Source organism: Equus caballus, chromosome 15, assembly GCF_041296265.1.
Source record: "Equus caballus isolate H_3958 breed thoroughbred chromosome 15, TB-T2T, whole genome shotgun sequence".
Lineage (NCBI taxonomy): Eukaryota > Metazoa > Chordata > Mammalia > Perissodactyla > Equidae > Equus > Equus caballus.
In genome coordinates, this window is record NC_091698.1 from 50577265 (window position 1) to 50603952 (window position 26688).

At 35.9% G+C, this 26688-nt stretch overlaps 1 long non-coding RNA gene across 2 annotated transcripts in view; it reads right to left on the minus strand.

Annotated features, from left to right (window-relative positions):
- Positions 1-5719: 5719 nt before the first annotated feature.
- Positions 5720-26688, minus strand: part of LOC111768075 (uncharacterized) — a 116100-nt gene continuing 95131 nt past the window's right edge. For both annotated transcript variants that reach the window (XR_011426409.1, XR_011426412.1), the window contains exon 3: positions 5720-5846. This is a non-coding gene — a long non-coding RNA (uncharacterized lncRNA). The remainder of the gene's footprint in view (positions 5847-26688) is intronic.

Here is a 26688-nt window from a genome sequence, read left to right on the forward strand (position 1 = left end):
GTCACCTACCTGAACAAATAGTCTAGTTTGACATGCACATTAAGTCAAAGGGATTTTGAAGCAAACAGAAAGCAATATGGCTTACCATGTGCACTGATAAATGCTGTTGATAACCTCAAAGTTCTTACACCTATTTGAGGATGACATTTTAAAGCATTCCAGTATTTTTTAAAGCTTTTCAGAATGACAGCAAAGTTGTTGTTTTAAAAATTTATAAAAATGTAGAGTGAAAATGGGAAGTTTGAAAGACTAAGAATAGTTACCATAGAATTTTAGAGTCAAGGAACTGAAGGAGTATAACAGAAATAGTAATAATGCCTGGCACTTCATCTCTTTGTCTAATCAACAAACATTTAGTCAGCTTGTACTGTGTGCCAGATGTTGATGATAAAAAGATAGAGAAGGCACATTCCATGCCTGAAGGAGCACAGGGACAAGAGAGAGAGATACACAAGTAAGGACACAATAGAAGAGAGATATTGACGGGAGCCTTGGGAGCATAGAGGAGAGTCCAAATCTGTTTGAGGACTAGAAGGCACTTCTTCCTCTGAAGTCTACTTATTTCCTTCTCGTGGTCTCCTCTAAGTGGCACTTGTGTTCTGCTTAATCCTTTTGACTTTAAGTGGCAGATGATGGCATTGGATTGGAGTCTGCTGTTCATATTAAAGGAAGACAAAAATTTATCTCGAGAGAATTCACATTAAACATATGTATTCAACAATTCTTAGTAGAAAATTCCCAGTTGAGAATGTGTCAAGGTGAAAAGTACGTGTGCTCTCTCTATTTAACTAGATGATTGTTTGGAGTCAGACTAGCTGTCCTCAAGCCTGCTTGCACGTTACATTCACCTGCAGAACTTTAAAAAAATACCCTGTTTGGTTCCCACCCCAGAGAGTCTGATTCAAGTGATTTGAGATGCATGGAGGGAATCAGTATTTTTAAATAGTTCTCTAGTTCATTTTGTCCTGCCAATTGTCGAGAGTCTTTGGTTTAGATTAGTGACCGTTTCAACCTATTCTCAGCTGATTTGGGTAAATCCTTACACTTTCAAGTACCACCTTAGCAGGACTAATTGCTTATTTACTAAAAACACAAGATACGCAACAGCCTGAATTCACCACCACAGCTTTTGCTGAAGCCTCAGAAGACTTGCTATTCTCCTTACATTATTCTCTTTTCCTTGAAAGCCGGTTATAACTCTTCTAGTATAATAGTCTGCTTCTCCTATTCTGCGCAGGTTTCCTCATCCAGTTTTTAACATGCCTTTTCACTGTGAACTGCTTCAATTTTCTCCTTACTTTTTGAAAATAATATTATTTAATTGTAAAATATAAAATATACGTTTTTATAGAAAATTTGCCAGACAAAATTAAAAGCAAAGGTTACTGCAAGAACAGGCAGTACTGGGGCCAGCCCAGTGGCGAAGTGGTTAAGTTCGCAGGTTCCACTTCAGCAGCCCGGGGTTTGGCAGCTTGGATCCCAGGTGTGGACATGGCACTCTTTGGCAAGCCATGCTTTGGTAGGCATCCCGCATATAAAGTAGAGGAAGATGAGCACGGATGTTAGCTCAGGGCCAGTCTTCCTCAGCAAAAAGAGGAGGATTGGCAGCAGATGTTAGCTCAGGGCTAATCTCCTAAAAGAACAGGCAGTACTACTCTGTGGCACATATTTTCAATCTTTTCTTGTGTGTTAATAGACAGATTAATATTTTATTTACAAGCCTAGAGAAACCTACAGTATCAAAATATCTTTTATAATCAAGATTTCAACTGAAAAGTTTTATCTTGAAGAATTCCAATACTTATAAGTAATCTTGTAGCTCATAATTTTTAATGGCTGCTTGGCATTCCATTGAATATGTAATTTTTTAAACAGTCTCCTATTGGGGGCATTTAGGTTGGTGGTTTTTTTCTTTTTTGCTTCAAAGAGTCTGTAGGCAGATTTTGTTCCTTGATGCCAGATTAGAATCTTTGGGGAATTTTGTTGTTGAGGAAGATTGGCCCTGAGCTAACATCTGTGCCCATCTTCCTCTATTTTGTTTGTGGGATACCGCCACAGCATGGCTGATGAGAGGTGTAGGTCCATACCTGGAATCCGAACATGTGAACCCGGGCTGCCCAAGCAGAGCACACTGAATTTAACCACTATGCCACTGGGCCGCCCAAATCTTTGGGGACTTTAAACCATTCATCATGATTTTAGTATTTCTCAAGCGCAATTTTCTTCCATACCATTTTATGCTTTCTCCTTCTTTCTTTTAAAAAAGCTGCCTTCTCTGCTTTGCTTTTTCTTGTCACTCATCCTTTGGCCATCAGTATGAGAGTCTTTTGGACTGGGAATAAACACCAGGGCAAGCTCCTCTCTTACTAGTGGATCTCTCTTTTGCCTCCAGCACTCCTTATTCCAGGAAATATTGGAAGTTTCTGCTTGAATCTCTTCCTCTCTTTTCCTAGGCTCTTTCACATATGGGTCAGAACTGATATGCTTCAGTGTGGTCTGCATCTTGCAGAAATTCTTAGAAGTTTTTGCTACTTGTATACCAATATCCCTAGTTCAGACTGCTGATGTGGATTTGTCTTTATATGTCTATCATGTCAGCCCTGAGAAGCAGTCCTGCATCAAGATTCCAGATTCAGACACAAATGAACACTAGTCAAGCTTCCAGCATTTACTTGCTTTACGCGTTCATGCAATAATTTAACTCTCTAAATCTCAGTTTTCTCATCTATAATAGGAAATAGTAATTATACTTAAGTTATAAGATTATTATAGGGATTAAATGAGGTAGTGCTTGTAATGTGTATAGCACAATGGCTGACATGAAGAAGTGCTCGGCAAATGTTAGCTTGATGATGAGGAGGAGGAAGATAATGATGAAGATGTTGAAGATGAGGATTTCAATGGAAATCTCGGGTTGCCATTGTGCCGAGAACCATTTAGTGAGGAATGAGTAAAAAGGAATCTGATTCTTTTATTGGAAGCACATTGTTTAGAACAAAAACGAACATAGGTTAAATTACAGAGCCAAATAAGTTATTGAAAGCAGGTTTTTTTATTGTTTTAAAATTGAATCGCTCTGTATCTACAAAGTTTTCTTATATCTTAAATACGAGTATGTTTCTAACATTTATAATCCCAAAACTCATGCTGTAACTTAAACTATGTTATGGGCTGAATTGTGTCCCCCCCAGATCCACAGGTCGAAGTCCTACTGCCGCATACCTCAGAATGCAACTGTATTTGGAGACAGAACCTTTAAAGAGGTAATTAAGGTTAAATGAGGTCATTAGGGTAGGCCCTAATCCAATATGACAGGTATCCTTATAAAAACAGAAGATTAGGAACAGACACATAGAGAGAAAAGACCATGTGAAGACACCATTCACAAGAAGAAGATAGCCATTCACAAGCTAAGGAAAGAGAGCTTAGGAGAAACCAACCCTACTAACACCTTGATCTTGGATTCCCGGACTCCAGAACCATGAAAAAATAAATTTCTGTGGTTTAAGCCACCTAATCTGTGGTACTTTGTTATGGCAGCCCTAGCAAACTAATACAGATCACGTTCAATTTCTGCCCTCTGTAGAGTTTAAAAATTTGTTGGTTAGCCTGGCTTTTTAAAACATATCATCATCATCATGATGCTGCTGTTCAGCAAAACAGCCTTAGTTCTTATAAATGTTTCTCATAAATTCTATTTTTCAAGTATTTTGGCAAAACCTACAAAGCTGAAAAGATAAAGAGTTGCTTCAATCTAGATATTTGTTTTCTTAAAAAAATCCATTTCTTGTTTAAGTCTTTGCTTTCTACTCGGGCCTTACCATACTTCTTCCAGGACATTCATGTGGTAAACATTTTATTCCAATCTTTTCATTGTCGGCTTACCTTTTCTTGTTAGACTACAGAAGAGTCTCATAAAGTGCCTAAAAATATATATGAATGGACTCCTTTTTCTTTATAGTCTTTTCCAGAAGCGCATTTTCTCCCTTAAATCTATAGAGACAATACCCCGAGAGCTCAGTAAAAGTTACTTGTTGGAGTGAATGTTCAGCAGAGAATCAACGAGCAGCCGAAGGTGCAGTAGCACAAGGCCAAACTAGAATTATGTCTGATTTTCAGAGTTTTACAATCCACAAAGTTGAACTTTTCTATTTTGCTTGAATTTAACTCATTTAGGGGCCTCTGAAAAATAAACTAGCTTCATTTGCTTATTTGCCCCTATTCTCACCCAACAACGAAAAGAAGTCACGAAAGCATTCTCTCTTTTTTCTGATTAAAAGCAAGTTCTTTTACGATATATATATATATATATATATTTTTTAAGTAACATACCACAGTGGCTATCCAGAATTCAGAACATGGAATGTGTCCATTCGTGACTTTTGTTCGTTGAGGGATTTGCCAAATATGAGAGGCTATTGTCATGAACAGAAAAAATCATGGCCATTATCAGGTAACTTCTCTCTTCGTCTGAATAACTGTTGATGAAGACTCTGAAAATGGGCAAGGGGGCATTCCGGGCACTTTTGCACTTAGCAGTTTTCTCCTTAGAATCAATAAATAGATAAACTTCAAATTAACCTAAATATTTCATATTTTAAGGTGTTTTCCAAGAAATGTGTTTTAGAAGCATAGAAAAATTGGTAACTAGCTGCTATTTTAAGAGGCAATTTAGTCCATTTTCCAAGGTTTTAGGAAATATAACCAAGCCATCTTGGATGAATTCTTATCTATAAGTTTTCAAAGAGCTTCATAGACAGATGATTCTCTGACTGCCCATAAATAAAATTTCAAGTTGATGTTTTAGTTATGGGAGGGATTGGGAGACATTATATTGCTAAAGTCTTAAAAAGTGTTAGAGGAAGAAATACACTTAGGGGCAATCAGCCTATAATTTTTCTATTCAGGAGATCTCATTCCCTGAGTATGGTATATGATATTTTATTTTCTTCCTCCTGTCTCCCAATCCCAAGATAATTATTCTTAATTTGTTTTATGGCATGACAACATTTCTGAGTAAAAGTTAATATCCCAATTTTAACTACAGTTTCTTATCAATACCATGCATCCTTCCCCAACAATTTTATTCTTACCACTGTAGCCTCTGCAGTTGGTATGTGCTTTTACCTTATCACATTTAACATATTGGTCAACTTCTTTATCATATTTGAAGGTTGCCAGGTTCTGAGGTGCTATCATGGCCAAGTTCACTGAAGTCCTTTCCTATAGTGTAAATTAAGTCCCTGAATTCAGTTATAGTCATTTCCTGGCAAAGAGAGGCAATCAAACTGTGTGGGTCCAAAGCTGGTAATGACTTCACAATTACAGAGCAACCACAGACCATGGTGTTCCATATAAATGATCACAGCAGACCAACATGGCCTTTCCTATGACAGCCTGTACTTTAATGATGTATGACAAAATTTGGAGCTAACCATGTCATTTTAGCTCATGCCTCGACTTGGGACTCTGTTGAATTTACCATCTAGGCTCCTCTTCAACAGAGCATTGTGGAGTATTTTAATTCTAACCACATATTGATTCATCTAATTTCATACTTGAATAGTAAAAATTTATCAAATTGATAGAGTTCTACATGTTTAGTTTATGTAATCTACTTGTTTTATAGTTGGATTGTTTTCCTCTTTCTGAGTGGGGATCCCACTAAAATCTCAGTTAATATGTTAGGACACTGACACAGGACACTCTGTGCACAATAGCTTTGGATAGTTTCGATTTAATCCAGAGGAAGATGAGAGTGGGTGTCCATTTCTTTCAACTCCTCAGCTCTTTGACTATCCATCTTCGTCCATGTGTGGTGACTCAGGATACAGCATTAATGATAGCTGTCAAAATAATAGGCTGTGGGTTAGAGGTCAAGAAAAATATGTAAAAGACTTCAGGGTGAACTGATGATAAAGTAACTCATTTAGTCATTTAAATTCTAGACTAGCATGGCCTTGGTGAGATCAAGGGTTAGTGGGAGCAAGAAGAATAAATGGGGACATCTCCAAGTAGTTTACTCTTGTTAAAAGGAAAAAAAGATGATAATAGCATTACCAAACAAGCACGCTAGAGGCAATTTTCTTAATTATAGTGCTGACCCAGCAGTGTACAAAGAGTAGTCTTGCTATTGGCATGAAAGCTTTTACTTTCCAATAATATTAACCCTTCTTGGTACTGTATGTCTTAATTAAGATAATTCCTGGAAGTGCTGGCAATGTCAGCAGTTTCATGTTTCCTTTGGTATCCATAAGCCATTGGTGAAAGAAGTGAGCCAGGATCCTGGCACAGGGTCCAAAGTGAGTTACTCTCTCCAAGGAACTTTTTCAATGAATCTAAAGGAAAAGCTCATAGTATTCTATTTTAGTAGGTGAGTTAATACTACACTAATTCTAGAAAGAGATCATCTTGTTCCCATAAAATCTTCCCAACAGCAAAAACCATGCCACATAATCCATACAAAAGATACATTATTTGATTTTGAATATAAAATTGACATTCGTAGCCTTGCAGCTCAATCGTTGGGTATAAGTAGTTATAATACATTTTTATTTATAGTGTATAAAAGTACTAGAAAAATTGCTTGTAGAAATTATACAATGGAAGAATCATTGAAATCTCATTTTAACAGCTGAAAAACATTGGGTTGACGTAATTTTCAAGTGAGTTCTTATATTTCTTTACCACTACAGTGCTCCAGGAAGGAACCTTTGAAATTCTCCAGAGGATAACCATAGTTAATTTACGGTCACTTGAAGAATTGCTTTTGTAAAGAGATCTGAGGCGTATAATGTCATTCCAAAGCATGTTTTCCTGATTTCTCTAGGTGGCAACGTGAAATGTGGCCTCTTGGAGAGAACTCAAGTTTTGCTCAAATAGTAGGCACGTCAAAAATCAAGCAAAAGAGAAACTTGAATATTATTTGATGAATTTGAGTTCCTGAGTATTCTAGATTGGGTATCTATGCATCAACAACTCTATGGACAATGTCCAAGTCCCTGTCTTACTTGACTCAGGTTGGAAAGTTAGAGGGATGAAATTTCCTCATGGGTTGGTTTAGAGAGACTGGACACTGTTTCATAAATTTTTACTATAGTTTCTTTGGATCTTTCTTATCCTATACAGATTATTTGCTATAGTGATACTATTTTTACTGCAAGCATATTTTCAAACATTTGTTTAGTCTATGAGTTATTTTCAAACTTTATATACCAAATACATTAGCAAATCTTTCTTTATTGTCAATGTTATGAGATTATGAGATAAAACAAAAATATATCAATTAATTCTTTTAGTTGTTTTAGATAAGCAAAATGCCTACTGTAAAACAAAGTATTTTCAGGCCAGCCCTGTGGCCGAGTGGTTAAGTTCTCACACTCTGCTTCAGCGGCCAAGGGTTTCACCAGTTGGAATCCTGGGCGCAGACATGGCACCGCTCGTCAGGCCACGTTGAGGCGGCATCCCACATACCACAACTAGAAGGACCCACAACTAAAATATACAACTATGTACTGGACGGATTTGGGGAGAAAAAAAGCACAAAATACAAAATACAAATGTTAAAAAAAAATTTAAAGAAAACAGGTTAAACAAAGTATTTTCAACTTCAGAAAAAATGTTTTCTCTTTAGTAATTGTTTCCGGGGGGTGGTTAGACTTTGTTATTCTCCTATGAGTCTTCCTTTAAGCGTTCCTTCTTTCAAGAGAATTTGCTACTGCCTAACTCTCTAGGCCTTTTTGCCAACGGCATTAGAACCATTGGAGAACTGCATTGTACTTAATTGTATAATGTGCCCAGAAGCCAGCAATAGCTGCAGAGTCTGGTAACTGAAAGATAATGATGAAAACTTTTCCTTTAGCATAAATATTCTCATTTTAAAGAACAAATAAATTGTAACTAATAAAATAATAGTTTCTTTGTAGTTTTTAAGATTATGTTAGTCCATATTCTAGGAAAATCTTGATAGTGTAGACAGTTTACATTACGTCGGTAGGGAAAAAATCAATAGTAGATTTATTCTTTTGAAATCCAAATAAAATGCTCAATATGTTGTTAACCATACTCAGCCACAGCTTCTGAAGATCAATGTGTTAACACTTACTTCTACATTTTTTTTCATTTCTTTTTGAAATGGGGTGTATTGTAGCATCTTATAGCATTAGAATTCCACAGGTGGAAAAGAATCTACACTTCTCTTAGTAGAGGTGAGAAGGAAGAACTCAAGCAGATGTGATTATCATTAATTACCGTTTTAAAAATAAATACTACAATAATGTATTAAGTACAAAAACAATGCCAGGTTGCTCCAAAGAAGATGATAATCTAAATTAATTTAGGGCCTTCATGGACTATTTGAACAGCAGCAAAAATAAAATCTTGTTTCCATTTCATAAGACGTAGGGCAATTTAAAGCACATGGACAGAGTATTTCACCAGAATGTAATAATCTGAGGGGGATAAAATTTTAGTGGAATGGGATGGAATGTAAGAGAGGGTCAAACATGAGTATCAGAGAGTTGGAAATCACTTAGAAACATTAAAAAATTGTAACTAGTGGGGCGGGCCCCATGGCCTAATGGTCAAGTTCAGTGTGCTACTTTGCTGGCCTGGGTTTGGTTCCTAGGTGTGGATCTACACCATCTGATGATGGCCATGCTGAGGTGGCTACCCACATGCAAAATAGAGGAAGACTGACACAGTTGTTAGCTTATGGCAAATCTTCCTCAGCAAAAAACATAAATAAATAAATAAAAAGCAAAAAGTTCCCTCCAAAAATTGTAGTTAGTCATGAATTACATGTAGTTATTAGTAAAAGTCATCTTTCTCTTCCTCAATTATTTAGTCTTCTATTCATTTATTCAGTAAAAAGTTACAGAAATCCTGCTATATTTCTGACTTTTATATATTTAGGGTAAATTGCTTCATGTTTATAATTAACAGGGCCTCAAATGTTTCTAAAATCTTTATTAAGATGGAAAGGAAGAAATATATTAAGCCTGTGGCAATCAAAACTATACAGAACAGTTAAAAGTTAATCAATTTATTAAATACATGTTCTTGAGCAAGTAATAACCTCTCTGGCTCAAAGTTTCTTCCTTTGTAAAATAAAGTAAGGCAGCTGAACTTTACTGGCCATTTAAGCAGCATTTGTCAACTATAAGATGAGCTGGACTTCCTGGTAGGCTGACACATTTTATGAAATTTGCCAGTTCTCCATTTTTCTGGCCACATTATATCTCAACTCTCTAGTACTCCAGGAAGTGATGGGAATAGCCACAATCTCAATCCTTAGAACAACATCCAGAAATCTTAAGAGAAACTGCACTTTAGTCTTAGTCTTCCTCCTCCAAGATGTAGTTTGCCAAACTGACGGGCTTGACTCATCCTGACTTAGCAAAGGGACTCGAGGCCTCAGGTCAGTTTTCTTTTCCGTCCAGAGAGTGACTGGGAGACATTGTGAGTCTCTAAGTGTGCGAGGGTGAAAGGGGAGAAATAGCTTCTCTTCTGGCTTCGTATTGAGGAAGAACACAGAATTACGACTAGAGGACGCTGGGGACAAGCACACTAAGCTAGATTTTGTTTGAGAAACATCAGACTGATTGAACGAACCTAGGTTTTCCTAATCAAAATATGATTTACTTATGAAATCTTACTGTTTCCAACCAGAACATTGTGTCAAATAGACAAAATTATAGTCTTTCAGGGTCCCAAGCAGACAAAATTCTCTCTAAAGGATTGACTTTTTTGGATGTGAATAAAAAGTAGTGGAAATCTCTGTGATATGCCCATGTTCCTGTAGTTCTCCACTATGATTATCTTTTATTTATCTTTACTTTTAGGTCATTATTTTTCTAGTGGACCTCAGAAAAATTCCTTTACATCTTTTAGCTGGGATTTTCTCCTTCCTCTGTGGAAAACAGAGATATCATTCCAGAGACACCGAGAGGATGAACACAGTACTGTTTTAAAGGATGACATATCAATGGGCACTTATTGAATACAGACCATATTATCAGTGACATGGGAGGATGTGGGACAACAGACATCATCAATAGGCCTCAAGAATGACATAGAGATTAAATAAGCAGCCACATCAAACATCCTTTCTCTTCATACTTCCTATCTGCCCACTTGACATGGAGATAAGAAGAAATTGACCTGATTTCCCCCACTCCCAGCCTAGCTCTTCCCAAACGTGATCTATTGCAGTTAGTGACTCATAGAGCCATAAAACAATAGGACTGGAAGGGACAATAGAAATGACATTTTACAGAAGCTGAGGAAGGGAACTGATTTGATCAGGGTCACAGAGCTAGTTGTTGGCGAAATCATAACTAAAACTCAGGTCTCATTTTCAGTTCAGTCACAGCTACTCATACTCAGTTTCTGTGACATCGGGTAATTTCCAGAGAATTCTGTAACTCCTCATACTCTGTGTTAATTTTTTAGGGATGCTATAACAAAGTACCACAAGCTGTGTGGCTTAAATCAGCAGAAATATCTTTGCTCACATTTTTGGAGGTGAGAAGTCCAAAATCAAGGTGTTAACAGTTCACACTCCCTCCAAAGCCTGCAGGTGGACTCCTCCCTTGCCTCTTCCTAGCTTTTGGTGGGGGGGGGGAGCAATTCTTGGTGTCCCTTGTCTTATAGTTGCATCATCCCAACTCTGCCTCTACTGTCACATGACCGTCTTTCCTGTGTGTCTGTCTTTACATCATTTTCTCTCTTCTTATATGGACACCAAACATATTAGATTAAGGACCTACCCTACTCCAATATGACCTTATCTTAACTTTAATTATATCTGCAGTGACCTTATTTCCAAATAAGTTCATATTCAGAGGTACTAGGGGTTAGGAATTCAAGATCTTTTTGGGGGATGGGTGAGTGGGTACACAATTCAACTCATACCATACCTCACAACACGTACATTGAGGTCTACAGAGACTGGAGGTAGAACGGAGAGGTCAGTAAAGTGAGTTCTTCTGGGTGTCCCTCAGTTGCTTGCCGTGGTTCCCTTTGACATTCGACTTGTGTTCCCTTAACAAAAAATGGGACGAGCTTTGCAACCAAGAAAATAGGAGGGATGAGCATCTCTGTTCCTCTCTTCTTCTCTTCCCAAAGCAGTTCAGTCTGCATTTGGAGAAACAACGGCCCTCCCTCTCCTGCAGTCCTTACCCGCTGCTTCCTGTCTCTCCATCTCAGAATGTAAGCCTCGCTTGCCTCGCCTGGTTTGCAGTCATTATTCGCTGACCAGGCAGAGAGCATCACACTGGCTAATGGAAACTTTCTCCTCAGCATAAACTGTGCAGTTCCCTAATTTGTTTAGCTAAACTGCATTAGTCATACTGAAAGTTTTATTATCAGAGTCAAATACAGGAAACTGGAGCGGACATGCTGTATTTTAAAAAATTAAAGCATTTTTAAAAATAAGCTTGGCATATTGATTAGCTAATTTTCTAAACAAGAGGCTCATTCCTTTTAATCCTCAGCATTACTGTAAATTCTATTTCCGCCTATAGGTCATACTGTTCAAAATGGGATTTAAAGAACCTCCAACAACACGCTCATATTTCATGTTAGGTTTTGCTTTAAGATCACCTTTGCTAAGATATTCTTGGATGAAAGAGGTATGGCTCTGAGTTTCTACAGGACCTTGCCACTGTGAATTTGGAAGAACGAACTGAGATTCTTTGCCTCAGTTGAAGCTAACACTTCATATTCATATATGTGAGTTTTATATGTTTTCTCAGTGGTCTAAGATAGGCAATTATTCAGTCATTTCTATGGAGGTCACTTCATTTGACCTATTTTTTATTCCTTCCAGCCTTTCATAGGGGTGGGGCCTTAAATCTTTTCTCCTCTGTACTTTTTATTGTCATTGTTATTTGTTTGTTTATAACAGATAGGGAACAAATGGCCTTTGTCAGGGACTCAGTCAATGCTACTGGATAAGTCTCCTTGTTATTGCGTCAGATGTTTTGCCAGTGGACTAGATGCTGTTAGGTGAGTGAGCTTTTTCATCATAGTGCATAATGTTTCAAAGGGACTGTTTCTCACATTTGGAAGATTCAGACTATATAAAGTCCTTCCAGCGTGTTATCATATAGTGAGCCCACTGGAAATCTTGCCTTCCAAGTAAGCCTGATTGATTGTGCTTCTGTTTCATCAGACACACTATTATGATTTTCAACGCATAGTGTGGTGCTCATGTCATAGGAAGTCTCAGTCATCTTGCATAACAGTGAAGGACAAGCAGACGACTCTTTCTTAGACTAAATTTTAAAACAGAATTTTTTATTCTTGTTCCTGAATTCAGCCACTCCTACAATTAAGGCTTTGCTAGACCCCTATATTGATGGAAAATTCTCATATTACAATAGCAGAGAAAAAAATCTATGATTTGAAAATTCTCAGATAAATCATCTTATAGGTAAATGTTTTAGGTTCAGTGTATTTAGTATATGTCAAACAGGAAGAATCAACTTGAAAGAAAATGGTAGAAAGGTTTATGTATTTTCTCCCAAAGTTTAACTAAAGTAATTAAATTAGGAAACCAATCACTTTCTGTTTGCTCTTGGAGTTTATTTGGGATAAGCAATTTATTCAGTAGATTCTGCATTGCCAAGTTAATTTTTTTTGACATTTGCAGATGGATCTGACAGTGTAACATTACCTCCTTCTCTTTGCAAAAAGAGAAAAAAAGCAGTACCAGAAATAAATGTCCTAGGTATAGCTCTCACATAATTCAAACTACCCAACTCATTGTTTGAAGCCAGTCTAAATGGCTTTACCCATCCTTACCTCTGCCCTCCCACACTGGAAATATCTCCCCCCCCCTTAAGATGTCTTCATGATGAATGAGCTAATGTTTATGAAGCACTTAGAGATCCTTGGGCAAGACACTATCTAATTACAAAGTATACTTCTCATTATTAAATGGAAGCTATTTTCCCCTTGTCTTCTTTGTTATCTGTACCATTTCCATGCCATACCCTCCTGAGGGTTTCCATTGCAAAGTTGAATCAGCTTCTTAAAAATAAGGGGGACGGGGGGTGGCACGAGAGCTCAATAATTTTAAGTCACAGTGCATCGCACATGCCCAGAAAAGCCTAGATCGCTTCCAAATTCAAGGACTAATAAAAATTGGAAGCACTCCAGTAATTTTCAATTGCTTTGCACATTGAAGAGTGATTTAAAATCATTGAAGTGATTCAATTTTTTTTATATATGCACTTCAATTTAGAAGTGAGTCAGACAGACAGCATCATAGTGTAGAAGAGGAGTCCAAGACATTGAATTAATGTTTAAAAAGTTAGGAATTAGACTAAAACGTAAGTGGAAGAACCCAGATCAAACAATTACCAGAGTCTATTGGGCTCTTAAGTTGAAGGACCCTGGTGAATGTCCGGACACATTTTCCAAGACCTGTCCTCCCTTTTGCCACGGCCATCTCTTTTTCTTCTGGACTAAAAGTATTTACAGTCTTTATTGCTAATTTATAAATGTATTATATATGCCTTTTAACATTTCTCAGATTTATTTTTCAATAGTGTGATTTATTTTTGTCTGGTCATTTAGTTTTCATGTGAGTGAAAATTTATGTAGAAATATAATGTGAATCATAAATGCAATCAACATGTCATTTGAAATTTTTTAGAGCCACATTATAAAGTGAAAAATGTGAAATTAATTTTAATAATATATTTTATTTAATTTAATATACCCCAAATATTAACATTTCCATGTGTAATTAATATACAGAATTATTGAGATATTTCACATTCTGTTTTCTTTTTTTTGTCTCTAAACTCTGGTGTATATTTTACATTTCTAACACATCTTAATTTGGAGTGGTTGCGCTTTAAGTGCTCAGTAGCGACACGGTGTTAGAAGCCACAGTATCGGACAGTATAGTTACAGACTATAAGTGCCTTGAAGGTATGGACTGTGTTTTCTGCTTTGCAACCTCAGTCATACTTTGAGTTTGCATTTTTCATTGCTTTTACCATCTCATTTTACTTTGTGGCTGTAATAGTCAACAGTGCATGTTTATTCTCATAAAAAGAAAACCAAACAAAGCAAAACCAAACAATCCAGTGATCATTCTTCAGGCCACATGCAGTTTGACAAACACATATTCTACCTGAGCTGCATGTAGGATTGAAATGGAAAGCTGACATATGGAGTTTCCTGAAGGCCTAAGGCTAAATTTCAGCATCTATGCATTTATGCATAAAATTCAAATATGGCCAAGGAAAATACCTCTCTGTTAACCATGACAGAAAGAAGAAAAAGAAAACACAAGAGTAATTTTTGGTGGTCAAATTGAGCAAGACTTTATTCACAGCACAAAAAAAGGAGCATCATTTTGCCAGTACAGACTCTGGCCAGTGATTGGTTCCTATCTTGAGTCTCGGCTGGAAAAGGCATTCTATGCTCAGGGGACAGATTTTCCAGAGCCTCCCAGGCCAGCACATGAGGATATGAGTAAATGTAAAAAAGATGGCACCACACAGTGGATGCATTGTCGGGAAAGCAAATGATTTTACATGACTCAGAGCAAAGAAAGGATGTGTAAGGCCACAAATGACAGTTTGATGTATAGAGATGGATGGCCAAACAGAAACCTCACTTAAAATTCTTCCTTTGAACATTCCTCTACTGAAGAATTTCATAGAACTACGCTGTATTTTTCCTCCTTTTTCAGTCTTTTAATTATTTATTTGCCTGACTCTAAAAGCAATGCATGTTCTTTATAGCAATGTTGAAAGTATGAAGAAGAACAAAGAATAATAAAAGATGATCTTCCTTCCCATTAGCCAGAGGAAATCATTGTTAACATTTTGACTTATTTCCTTCTAGTCTTTCTTTTATGGATTTTTATATAATCTAGATAGTACTGTGCTTTCTTCATTTTATATTTTAGTGTGAGCATTTTCTTATGAAATTAAAAACCTCTTAGACCACAATCAACAGTCACTCTAATAACACTTTTTCCATTATAAATGATGCTATGATGAACATCCTTGCACCTAAATCATTTTCTACATTTTAAGTTGTTTGCTTAAAATAGATTACAAAGAGAAAATACTGGGTCAAAACATATGAACTTTTGAAAGGGTTTTGAAATTATATTGCTATGCTCTTTTCAAAAAAGGCCTGATTTTCCTTAATATTTCTACGGTGTTTGGCATGTGATATGAAACCAGATCATCTTGACACCTTTATTTCTAGTTTTGTTCTAAAATCAGTGTTTCAATTTCCCTTGTGTAATTTTGTTGGTAAGATTCTACAAGTTGTTGTCAATAACTTGGCAAAATATCCCCACCCCAGCAGCAACCCACCTTTAGCATCTTCTCAAGCAGTTTGTGAACAGACAGTACAGAGAGGGGAAACTTTGGAAATATTTGCCTCTATTAAAATGTATTATTGCTTTAATATTGGCAGACAGATTAGCAGGAAAAGATTTTTGGGAAAGACTTCCTTTCCGTATATTCTAAGAAAGTACCATTTAATACCCCTCATTCCTGTTGCCTGGTGAACTGATTATCTTTTAAGATTTGTAACAACGTACATTTATTGAGAATTTACTATGTTCCAAACTCTCTATGTTTTGGATTTTTCATTTCGTCCTCGCGATAACTCTATGAGGAAAACACTGTTATCAGTTACTTTTTAACAGTAAGGGACTTCAGCTGTAGAGATTGAGAATAAGTAATTTACTCAAGTTACCATGTTATTAAATAGTAGAGTTAAGGTTAAACCCAAAATCTATAGAGTCTATTCTGAGAAGAATTGCCCATTCTTAACTGCAACCACTATTCAGCGTCAAAGTAATGCTGAACATTCCCCTTCCTTTTTTATATCCCTGGTGTGTGCTATGCTTCCAGTTTTTTTTGCACCTGCAGCTCTTCATTGCACATATCTGTTTCCTAGTTGGCTGTAAGTTTTTAGATGACAAGTTGGTGCCCTGCTCATCCTTATGTCTCTACCGCCTACCACAGTGCCAGGTACCTCCTAGGCGCTCAAGAAACACTTATCGAATACATGGTGTGAGTCTAACATCTTGGAAGAGAGACATAGATGATATTTTGTGATGTTATTCTTTCAAAAGGATGGAACTTTTTCAGAGCAGTTGGACTTGTTCTTATGAGGGCAATTTAAAATAATCACCCAAAGAAGAAGAACTGACTCATCGAGGACTGTGAGGCCTTTTGCTTACTAAAATGACACTCGGGCTACTCTGGGTTATATTTGGCCTGTAACACAGAGCGGAAATTTAGCCAACACTCTTTCAAAGATTTCCTAACTGTTATAAACCAAAGCCCATTTTTTGAAATAAATCAAACTCGATGTATAATAACTTAGAAGTCATGTGAAACTTCATAATTTTAATAGTTTTACTTTGATTTTCCTTTTTGCAAATGCAGCTCAGTGGGTGTGAACCCATACAAATCAAAACCAAAAACAGATTTGCACGGAGACTTTGGAAACTGAGATGTGTGGTACCCACTGCTTTGTTTAGCAACTCAAGAGGAACAAAATGTCTGGCACCGCAATCTATCACATCAAGAAAAATGATGACTCCTCAGGCAGTTGGAATACAATGTTTAAAAACTAAATAGCGAGGAAACCATTTAATGACTATTGTGTTTGTTTATGACTTCTATGTTTTTACGACTTCTGTGTGGCTTTTTTTTTTTTTAACGAGGATGGGTATGTTCTTTGTAGAGAAAAGAAGTTGTGAGAAACCCCAAATGCTCAGGTTAAGACCCAAGGAAGACAAAATGCCTTCCTCACAGACCATTCCTACATATAATAAAATGATTTTAAGTACAATGGCCAAGAAACAAGCTCTACTTTGTCTGGACATGGAATTTTGGATGGAATGACACCTCTTTAGCAGTATGTCTGTTTTACTCTTGTTATTTAATATTTACAAAAGGACCACTTTGGAGGTATTGTACACTTTGTCTTTGATTTTATGTCTGTTTTATGGGCAGTAGAGTTTGGCATTATTATTCATACTCAGTAGCTTTCCTTTATACTACAGCCTTGCTATACTCAAGTGAAATTAGTATGAGAAAAAATGCAGCTGAACATGGAAACAACTATCTAGAGGTATGGTTAGGAGTAGGAACTTTGCATATTCAATTATAGAAGTGCATTGTATGTACATATATGGATGTTCTTTATAGATATGTGTATGTATATATTTTTTGTATTTATTCATCTCTATCTTTCACATACTTATAAGTGTACTTATAGAAATTTTCTAAATCTTCTCCATGTAGAACTTCCCCCTTCTTCCTTTATAACTTTACAGTGTCCTATATGTTCTGTTTTCAGAAGTATACTGATTTTATTTTCAAAGTATACTTAGACAAAGAATAAAAATTTCTCTCGTATCACTTTTCACGGACTGCCAATATATTTGCAATAAGATGCACCAGCTTTTGTAGAAATCTGAAATAGTTTTCTAAGCACTCATCATAAGAATGCTCCACAGTGAGGTAATTTGAATGCTTGAGGTGGCTCAAGGTGGTGGCCGTGCAGAGATGGGGAATATCATGGGTCTGTCCTAGATAAAAGGCCAGCGGTCAGCAGATACGATCTGTGACTAAGTAGCAAAATTCAGAAAAAAGAGTAGCAACTGGTATCAAAAGTTGAAGTAGCACCAAGAAAATGTTCCAAAAATGGTAGTTCAATGAGGGATTGAAATTAAAAAACAAAAAGCTTGATTAGATACCAGAAACTGGCTTCAGCTACTTCTTGAGAAATTTTCCTAATGACTTTCTGTTGTTCTTGCACTGTTTCTATCCAGATTTCACTACTTTCTGTCGACTTAAATGGATCACTCATTTTACAATTGGGTCTCAGGGTAAAATCTCTCCAAATCTACCATGTATTTAAGTTCTACTTTGTCGCCATCAGAAGTCTAGTCCAATTCAACTCAGGTTAATGTGGGTCAGGGCTGGTATTTAATAGAGACTAGGATCACACCCTGATGCAGAGTGTGTGTTGTGGGTTAGGTGGAGACAGATGACTAAGAGAGCAAAATCCAAGTTGGGAAACCGTGGGTGGGAACAGCAGTGGAGCAAAAGACTTCTAGGTATCAATCATTGCTCTTCTGGGATAGACAGATGATCCAGAAATGGTTCGATCAGACTTAGTCTTCCACCTGAGGAGGCATTGCTTATAGATAGCAAATATTTCACCAGAATACATCTGTGAGAATACCTGGAGTTTCTCAAAGTACCTCAGGAAATGCTATAGTTAGGGGTGGGATGGGGCAGGAAGGAGAAGAACCAAGAGGAAGTGCTCTGGATCTTCCACCTCTACTTCAACTGGAGTGACTCCACATAACAGTTCACCTGAATAAAGGGCTTGACCATTAAAAGTACTCTAAAGATCTCTGCTTTAGATAATTATTTACATAGATGCCGAAGTAGTGCCGCATACTTCACTGGTAATGAAAACCATTATGGTGGATTGCTGCCTTGAGGCATAACAGGCCTGTGGGAGCAGAACTCCATGCTGGATAATAAGAAAGATCAGTACATCCTGTGGTTGTTGGACAGAACTGTCCCTGTGCATCACAGACCTTGTTGGACCTGATATCTTCTTTACAAGCAGCTGTGACACAACAGAGGTTAAAATGAAGTGCCAGTGCGGGTTATAGAAGGAGGCAGTACTCACTGAGTAACAGTTGTTGAGGAAAGTATAGGTATTGAAAAGCAAGCCAGGTAGGACTGGATGTTCATATTTCAGGAGCTCTAACCATCTTTAACACAGGACCATGTGGAGAGGACATCTGGATTTCTATAACACGATGATGTGCTCTAGGAACTTGATTTAGCACAAACTTAAATGCCTCAAATTGCTTACATTTGGAAAGTGTTGGTGCAGCTTCCCTGAATAAATTGGTAGTGTGAGGCTAGGTAATAAAACAGGCCAAGATGTCATAAAGGATCTTTTCTACTCAGGAATAAGGAAAAGTCTATTCTAGAACTTCTGGAAGAGGATGGGATAGTGACATCACAAGACACAGCATTACCTTGTGATATTGGCAGACACTCATGAGTAAGTTCGTGGGTCTTGAGTCATCCAGGGGACATCTAGTCTGTGTGTTGGATCATCAACCTAATATGAAACTGTGCCTGCAAGAGGCTACTCCAACTAACTGGGTCAGAGGTTTTGTTGCCATGCTCCAAAGGCATAAATTTCTCTTGAATAGGGTGATCATTGTCTTGATTAAGTAAGAAAAAGCCCAAATCATTGTAGTCCAAGTCTTGGTTTAGGTTTCAGAAGTTTGATCGTTTCATATATTACTAGTAAGTATGCAGTGAAAAATGTGGAAACATATTCTATATTGTTGATGAGCAATTTTAGTGTTCAAATTTTCATTTTCCAAAATGTTTTGAAATGACTTTAGGTTACCTTTATGTTCAGAAAGAAAGTCATAAAAGTTTTAATCTATCCTTTTGGCTCAGGTTTTAAACAGAACCTGAGTCTCATCTAAGTGACACAAAAAAGCAAGGGCCCTCCAATGGCAATTAACTGAATGAGAAGCTTTGGATAATTCTCATAAAACCTCTCGAGATGCTCCAGGAACACAAGTGAAGGCATGGTTCAGTTGTCATGAAGAACTTTTCCTCCTGAGTCAGGAGTTGTACCTGTTTGCTGTAGCCCAGATTCTTGGCAAAAAAATAGACAATTCTTGGTAAACAGATCAAACATAGTGCAGTGAACTAGCTAGGAGTGGGCAGATTTTTGTAGAATTATGTCATGATCCATGTAATTCAGAAAGTGGAAAGAAAAAAATATGCTGGCATGCTTAGTTAGCACCACATGATTCTGTAATAATGTTAGGGATACTGTTAATAATCTGTTACCAGCAATAAACAGATATGTTTTGTGAGCTGATAAAACAGAGTGAGACGGCAAGGGAAAGTTAATACTGGACCCATATGAAGGAGTTCTGGAATTGAGTACAAGGAAGGTGCTGAGGTCTGTGAAAGGACTGTATTCAGGTATCAGAAGATGGAAGCATGGGTTCTTTCCAGGAACAGCTCAACAAATTCTGCCACATTACTTTTTGCATGCATGGGATTATCATTATTTCATTTCCCTCAGTAACTCTTGTCCAATGCCACTGCTTTTGTCCCACAACACTGCTTAGTTTCAGATACTTACATTCACACATGTTCTAGGATCATCAAGTCAGGGGACTTTTGATGAGCCCACAATGAGAAAAGCCATGTTCCAAATATGTCCTCCCATGTACATTTGTTAATATTGTTGCATGTTTCTTGTCACTCTCAAAGCCCCTAAGGCTTTAATGATATCTTTTTTTCATCTATATCATATTACAAACGAGTTGCCTCTCAAATACTGCCGTAATTATTGACTTACATAATGGGCCACTTTAATTGAAATCATTTGGGATTTCCTAAAGGTAGTCATTCAAGCGCCATATAAAAGAATGACCTATTGGGAGCTTTAAAATGCTATGTGTTATTAACAAGGGGAATTTCCCTTCCTTCATCTTCTACCCCAAGGATTATGTCATTTCAACAGGAACAAATCTATTTCTCTTTAGGATTCATCAACTAACACTTGGCTTATCTACTATATAGCTTATTAATACACATGTTGTGCCAGGCTTATTATTAATTCAGAGAGTTTGTATGTGAGTTTGGTTATCATTAACAATAAGTAGATTATTCTAAAATTGGAGATCGTTAATGAACCCTAAAATTTCCATAGAAATCCCTTATTTCACAGGCATCATAATGAATTGACACTATTGTGATCTTAAGTGGGATGTTATAAAAACATTCTCTCTTTGGTAGGGAGGATTTAGAACCAATTACCTTGAAATACCTCTAACATAGCTTTATTAAGAAGAATCATAATTAACTGTTTTTGCACTGAATTTATATGGATAAGCAATAAAACTTCGCTTGCTCAACATATTTATTAAAGGCTTTGTTATGTGTAAAATATTGTTCTAGATCCTAAGCTCAGGCCTTCTTTATAAAGAAATAATTTCAATACGTGTCCTAGTATTTGGTACACATTTATTTATATTCTCTTTCTCACTAAGTGAAGAAATTATGCAGATTTATTTTCAAAAAGAATTTCTACAACAATATTGAAACAGAAAAGTGATTACTCTAAATTAAAAACAAAAACAATAGCAGCAACACAATTAACCGGAATTTCTAATGACCGAAGGGCTCCATCCTGGATCGATTGTGATTTTACTTTATTTGGCACCACAGGACCTAAAAGGATCTGTGGACTAATTGCAGGCTTTGCAGTAGCTAAGTAAAATGAAAGAGACGGCACTGGAGTCGGTAGGTGGTAGAGTAAGTTACTCATGCTTTATCTTCTTTCTTCCAGAGATATAGATATTGTTATAATATCATTATTCAATTCAGGATCTTTTACCTTACCAGATTCTTCAGTACTGGGATTTATATAGGCAAAATTCCTACTGCTCACTATATTGCTAAGATAAGTCTTTCTAGAGCTAAAGTGAGGTTTTAAACTTCATAACATAAATGAACAAACTATCTTTTAGACATTTACTGATACTATGTCATATGTTATTTAGGTTCCTATTTAACAGCTCAGCAATTTATTTTGTTTCATTTTTGCATATGTTCAGTTGAATCAACCATTCAATCACAAGAGGATTGCACACAATGTATATTTATCACCACCATTCTTAATGCAATAAATAATTGGTGAAAATCTAACCAATTGACCAATATCTTCAAAATAGTGAAAATAGTGCTTCTAAATACTTAAGTCTACAAAGTGATCTGCTGTTCAAAGATGATAAAGTTTCAGATGTGTTTGCCATACAGAAGATAATATAAAACTCAAAAGAACTCTAAATTTCCCCAGATTTGTCAGCATAAATTCACCTAGTGATGTTACTTCAATTTTATTTTATGAATTTAATATCTATTAGTTTTATCCACTTGAGATTGGAGCTGTATTCCTTGACCCATTGTGAGTATATATTTTTAAACAGTAGCAGATAACAGCACGTTCCAAATAAGAAAGGGAAGCTTTAAACCTACATTAATTCGTTGTACTGTTATTTTGTGTTTCTCCCTCATTAGCTCTTGCTATTCCTATGGTTGCTGATTATCCACATCAAATAGCATAGATTTATGCTCAGGTTTTGGGTGATGTTAACAATGAGCAAAGAATTTATTTACCTCCAAATGATCATTTGTAATGGTTTGCATAAAACATTACATTCATGTTAATTTTATATGAGCCCAAGCTTTTCACATTTCCTGTAGTTCTAATATTGATTCTAATTTTATTCATGGGAGGATGAGAGTGATAGAATAAAATTTTTTTAGATAGAAAATATAAGTCTTCCTACAACCTTCTTCAAGCCAATAGACAATAATTGCACAAGCCAATGAATAATCATCCTTCGCAAACTGGGTCAGAAAATGTGTATTCCATCCAAAAAGAAACACTCAAATTTGAAGAGAAGAATGATGAGGCAAAAATTAACACAAAGCTTCTTTCAAAATATTTGATTATGTGCCAGAGGAGAGCAATATTAGAAGGGTCAATTGAACAAAAGAGAGTAAGGAAATTTACTTTTTACATCAAATGCCACATTGAAAAGCACATTCTAGGCAGAGCATCCAATTCAAGTCAAAAGGAAAATTGGCAGCTGCCTGAATGTATATCCCTCTGCATATCCTCCTAAAAAACCCATCACATCAGCACAGGACCCATGTCTCCAGCATTATTACCAGGAAATTAAGAATATTATGAACTTTTCACAGAATAGAGAAATGATGTGACCCTTGAAAATGTGGCAGTGAAGAGAAAGAACGAGTAGAAGAAAATTAAGGATCCTGATAAAAAGACAGAGTAAGATATGACAACCTCTCCCCTTCTCCCCAACCAACAAGATCATCCCTTTAAAAATTGCATCTTACTATACCGACAGAAGAGGAGATTTTGAATGAGGACCCCTGTCCAATTACCTAGAAATAGGAGCCAACTTTCTACAATACTACTTTAAGAAGAAAAACAGAAAATAAGTAGACTATTTCAGATGATGAAAATTTCACCCTCTAAAATCACAAAGCAGAAGAGACCTGCTGTAACACAATACTCTCAACTTAAATATTTTCAAACATGCAATTGGAGATATATATGTATACACATATTTCTTTCTGTAATATATATATCACATCTATAATCAGAAATTCAAATGCTAAGAACAAAATTGGAAAATAATAGAATGACAATAAATGCAATGAGAATTGATAGAACTCAGGAAAGAAATTTAAAAAAATAAAATTATCTCACAATCTCAAAAATAAAATGTAAATTACAAGATGACTGAGGAAGAATATATTCAAATAAAAATTTTATATGACATTGAAGAATAACAGGAAAACTATGAAGAGAATGAAAATAAAAGAAAGAAGTAAAAAAGGTCATCGAAAAAGTGCTTGAAATGGAAGACATAAAAGAAGAAACAACATGTGTATAAGTGAATCCCGGAAGAAGAAATACAAAACAATACCCACAACTACTTAAACTATAATCCCCAAAGTATTTCCAGAAATAAGAAAAGAGACATGTGCATATTAAAAGTGCCTACTATATATCTGGGAAAACCTATTTGACATAATCAACTCTAAAACTTATCCTAGCAAAATTGTTAGAATTTAAAGACAAAATACATATACACTCAGGGCTTTCAGAGAAAAGCAACAAATTACTTAAACAGCTAAAAAGGCTGGTTTCAGATTTCTCAAGCATTACGTACAAAGCATAGCAGCGATGGAACAGCTCAAGTAAGAAACTCAATTCAAGAGACTCAAGTGAAGAAAATTTGATCAAGGATTTTATATACTGCCAAGTTGACTTTCAAATATCAAGTGTTATAGAAAAACAGTTTTAAACATGCAAGAATTCAGAGAATAATCTAACCATGAATTCTTCCCAAAGAAACTGCTAAAAGCAGATCTTTATCTGACCAAGAGATGACTGGGAAAGCTTAGGTAAAAGGAATAATGGTGAGTATTTAATATATGTAATTATAGGTTTAATCATAAAGTAAGAGTGGGAACATGGGTGGAATAATATCATGTAAATGATATACACTGAAAAATAGAATGCAACTTTTAAAATGTGAAGAAAATGGATAGAAAAAGAGTAAAATAGAATAAGATTGCTAATTCTACTATGCGGAAAATAGGTGGTATTCAAAGGAAACAATTTAAAAAGTCATTTAGGAAAAGGTTTAGCAAAGAGGGTCTTGAAGACACTGTAAAAGGTAAAAATACAAAAGTAACCACTACAGTAAAAATAAAAACTTTTCTTAATGACAAAAGAAATAAAAAGGAAAAAAAGGAGAGCAAAAAGTTACACCACACAGAGGCAAAAACCCCACACTAAATATAACATAATGTGCGCAATAATTATGACACAAAATGTTATGACAGAGTTTAAATAAAATGTAAATGTCATATAAAAACAGAATGGGCTGAATTAGACCTTTAAAAGAAACAGACATTGAAATTGGTTCATAAGGCAAAACCTAACTATGCTAACGGCTAAATAGAAAACAGCAAAAATATAACTGGGAGAGGGAAATAATAAAAAGCAAAGATTATTTAGGAACAAGAAAAGGATGTCCACTCTTTTGCCACTTTTATTCAACATAGCATTAGAAGTTCTAGCTGGAGCAATTAAGAAAGAAAAAGAAAGGCATCCAAATTGGAAGGGGAGAAGTGAAACTGTCACTATTTGCAGATGACATGATGTTATAAATAGAAGACTCTAAAGACTTTACCAAAAAACTGCTGGAACTAATAAATGAAAAAAGTAAAGTTACAGGATACAAAATCAATATACAGAAAACTGTTGTGTTTCTATACACTAAAAACAAACTATCAGAGAGAAAAATTAAGAAAACAATCTCATTTACAGTTGCATCAAAAAGAATAAAATACCTAGGAATAAATTTAACCAAGGAGGGGAAAGACCTGTACACTGAAAACTGTAAGACGTTGATGAAATTGAAGACACAAACAAATGGAAAGATATTCTGTGTTTATGGATTGGAAGAATTAATATTGTTAAAATGTCAATACTACCCAAAGCAATCTACAGATTCAATGCAATCCCTATCAAGATTCCAATGGTGTTTTTCATAGAAATAGAACAAACAATCCTAGAAATTTGTATGGAATCACAAAAGACCCCAAATAGCCAAAGCAACCTTGAGAAAGAACAAAGCTGGAGGCATCACATTTCATGATTTCAAATTATACCACAAAGCTGTGGTAATCAAAACAGTATGGTATTGGCACAAAAACAGAAACATAGATCAATGGAACAGAATAGAGAGCCCAAAAATAAACCCAGGCATATACGGTCAATTAATTTATGACAAAGAGCCAAGAATACAATGGGAAAAGGACAGTCTCTTCAATAAATGGTGCTGGGAAAACTGAACAGCCACATGCAAAAGAATGAAACTGGACCCCTGTCTTACACCGTACACAAGAATTAACTCAAAATAGATTAAAGACTTGGATGTGAGACCTGAAGCCATAAAACTCTAGAATAAAACACAGGCAGTAAGCTGCTTGACACTGGTCTTAGCAATGATTTTTTTGGATTTGACATCAAAAGCAAAGGCAACAAAAGCAAAAATAAACAAAAGGGACTATGTCAAACTAAAAAGTTTCTGCTCAGCAAAGGAAACTGTCAATAAAATTAAAACACAACCTACAGAATGGGAGAAAATATTTGCAAATCATATATTGATAAGGAGTTCATATCCAGAATACATAAAGAACATACAATTCAATAGCAAAAAACAAACAATTTGATTAAAAAATGGGCCAAGGGTCTGAATAGACATTTTTCCAAAGAAGGCATACAGATGGCCAACAGGTACATGAAGAGATGCTCGACTTCACTAATCATCAGGGAAATGTAAATCAAAACCACAATGAGATATCACCTCATGCCTGTTAGAATGACTATTATCAAAAAGATAAAAAATGACAAGTGTTGGCAAGGATGGGAACCCTTGTGCACTGTTGGTGGGGATGTAAATTGGTGCAGCCACTATGGAAAACAGGATAGAGGTTTCTCACAAAATTAAAAATAGAACTACCATATGATCTAGCAATTCCACTTCCAGGTATTTATCCAAAGAAAACAAAAACACTAGCTCAAAACTATTTATGCACCCTCAAGTTCATTGCAGCATTCTTTACAATATCAAAGATAGAGAAACAACCTAAGTGTCCATTGATGGATGAATGGATAAAGAAGACATGGTTTATGTATACAGCGGAATATTATTCAGTCATAAAAAAGAATGAAATCTTGTCATTTGCAACAACATGGATAAATCTTAACAGCATTATGCTAAGTGAAATAAAGCAGATGGAGAAAGACAAATACCACATAATCTCACTTACAAGTGGAATCTAAAAAAAAAATGAAGCTCATAGATACAGAGAACACATTGGTAGTTGGGCAAAATTGGTGAAGGGAGTTAAAAGGTACAAACTTCCAGTTATAAAATAAATCTTGAGGATGTAATGTATAGTTTGGTGACTATAATTAATAACACTGTATTGTATATTTGAAAGTTGCTAA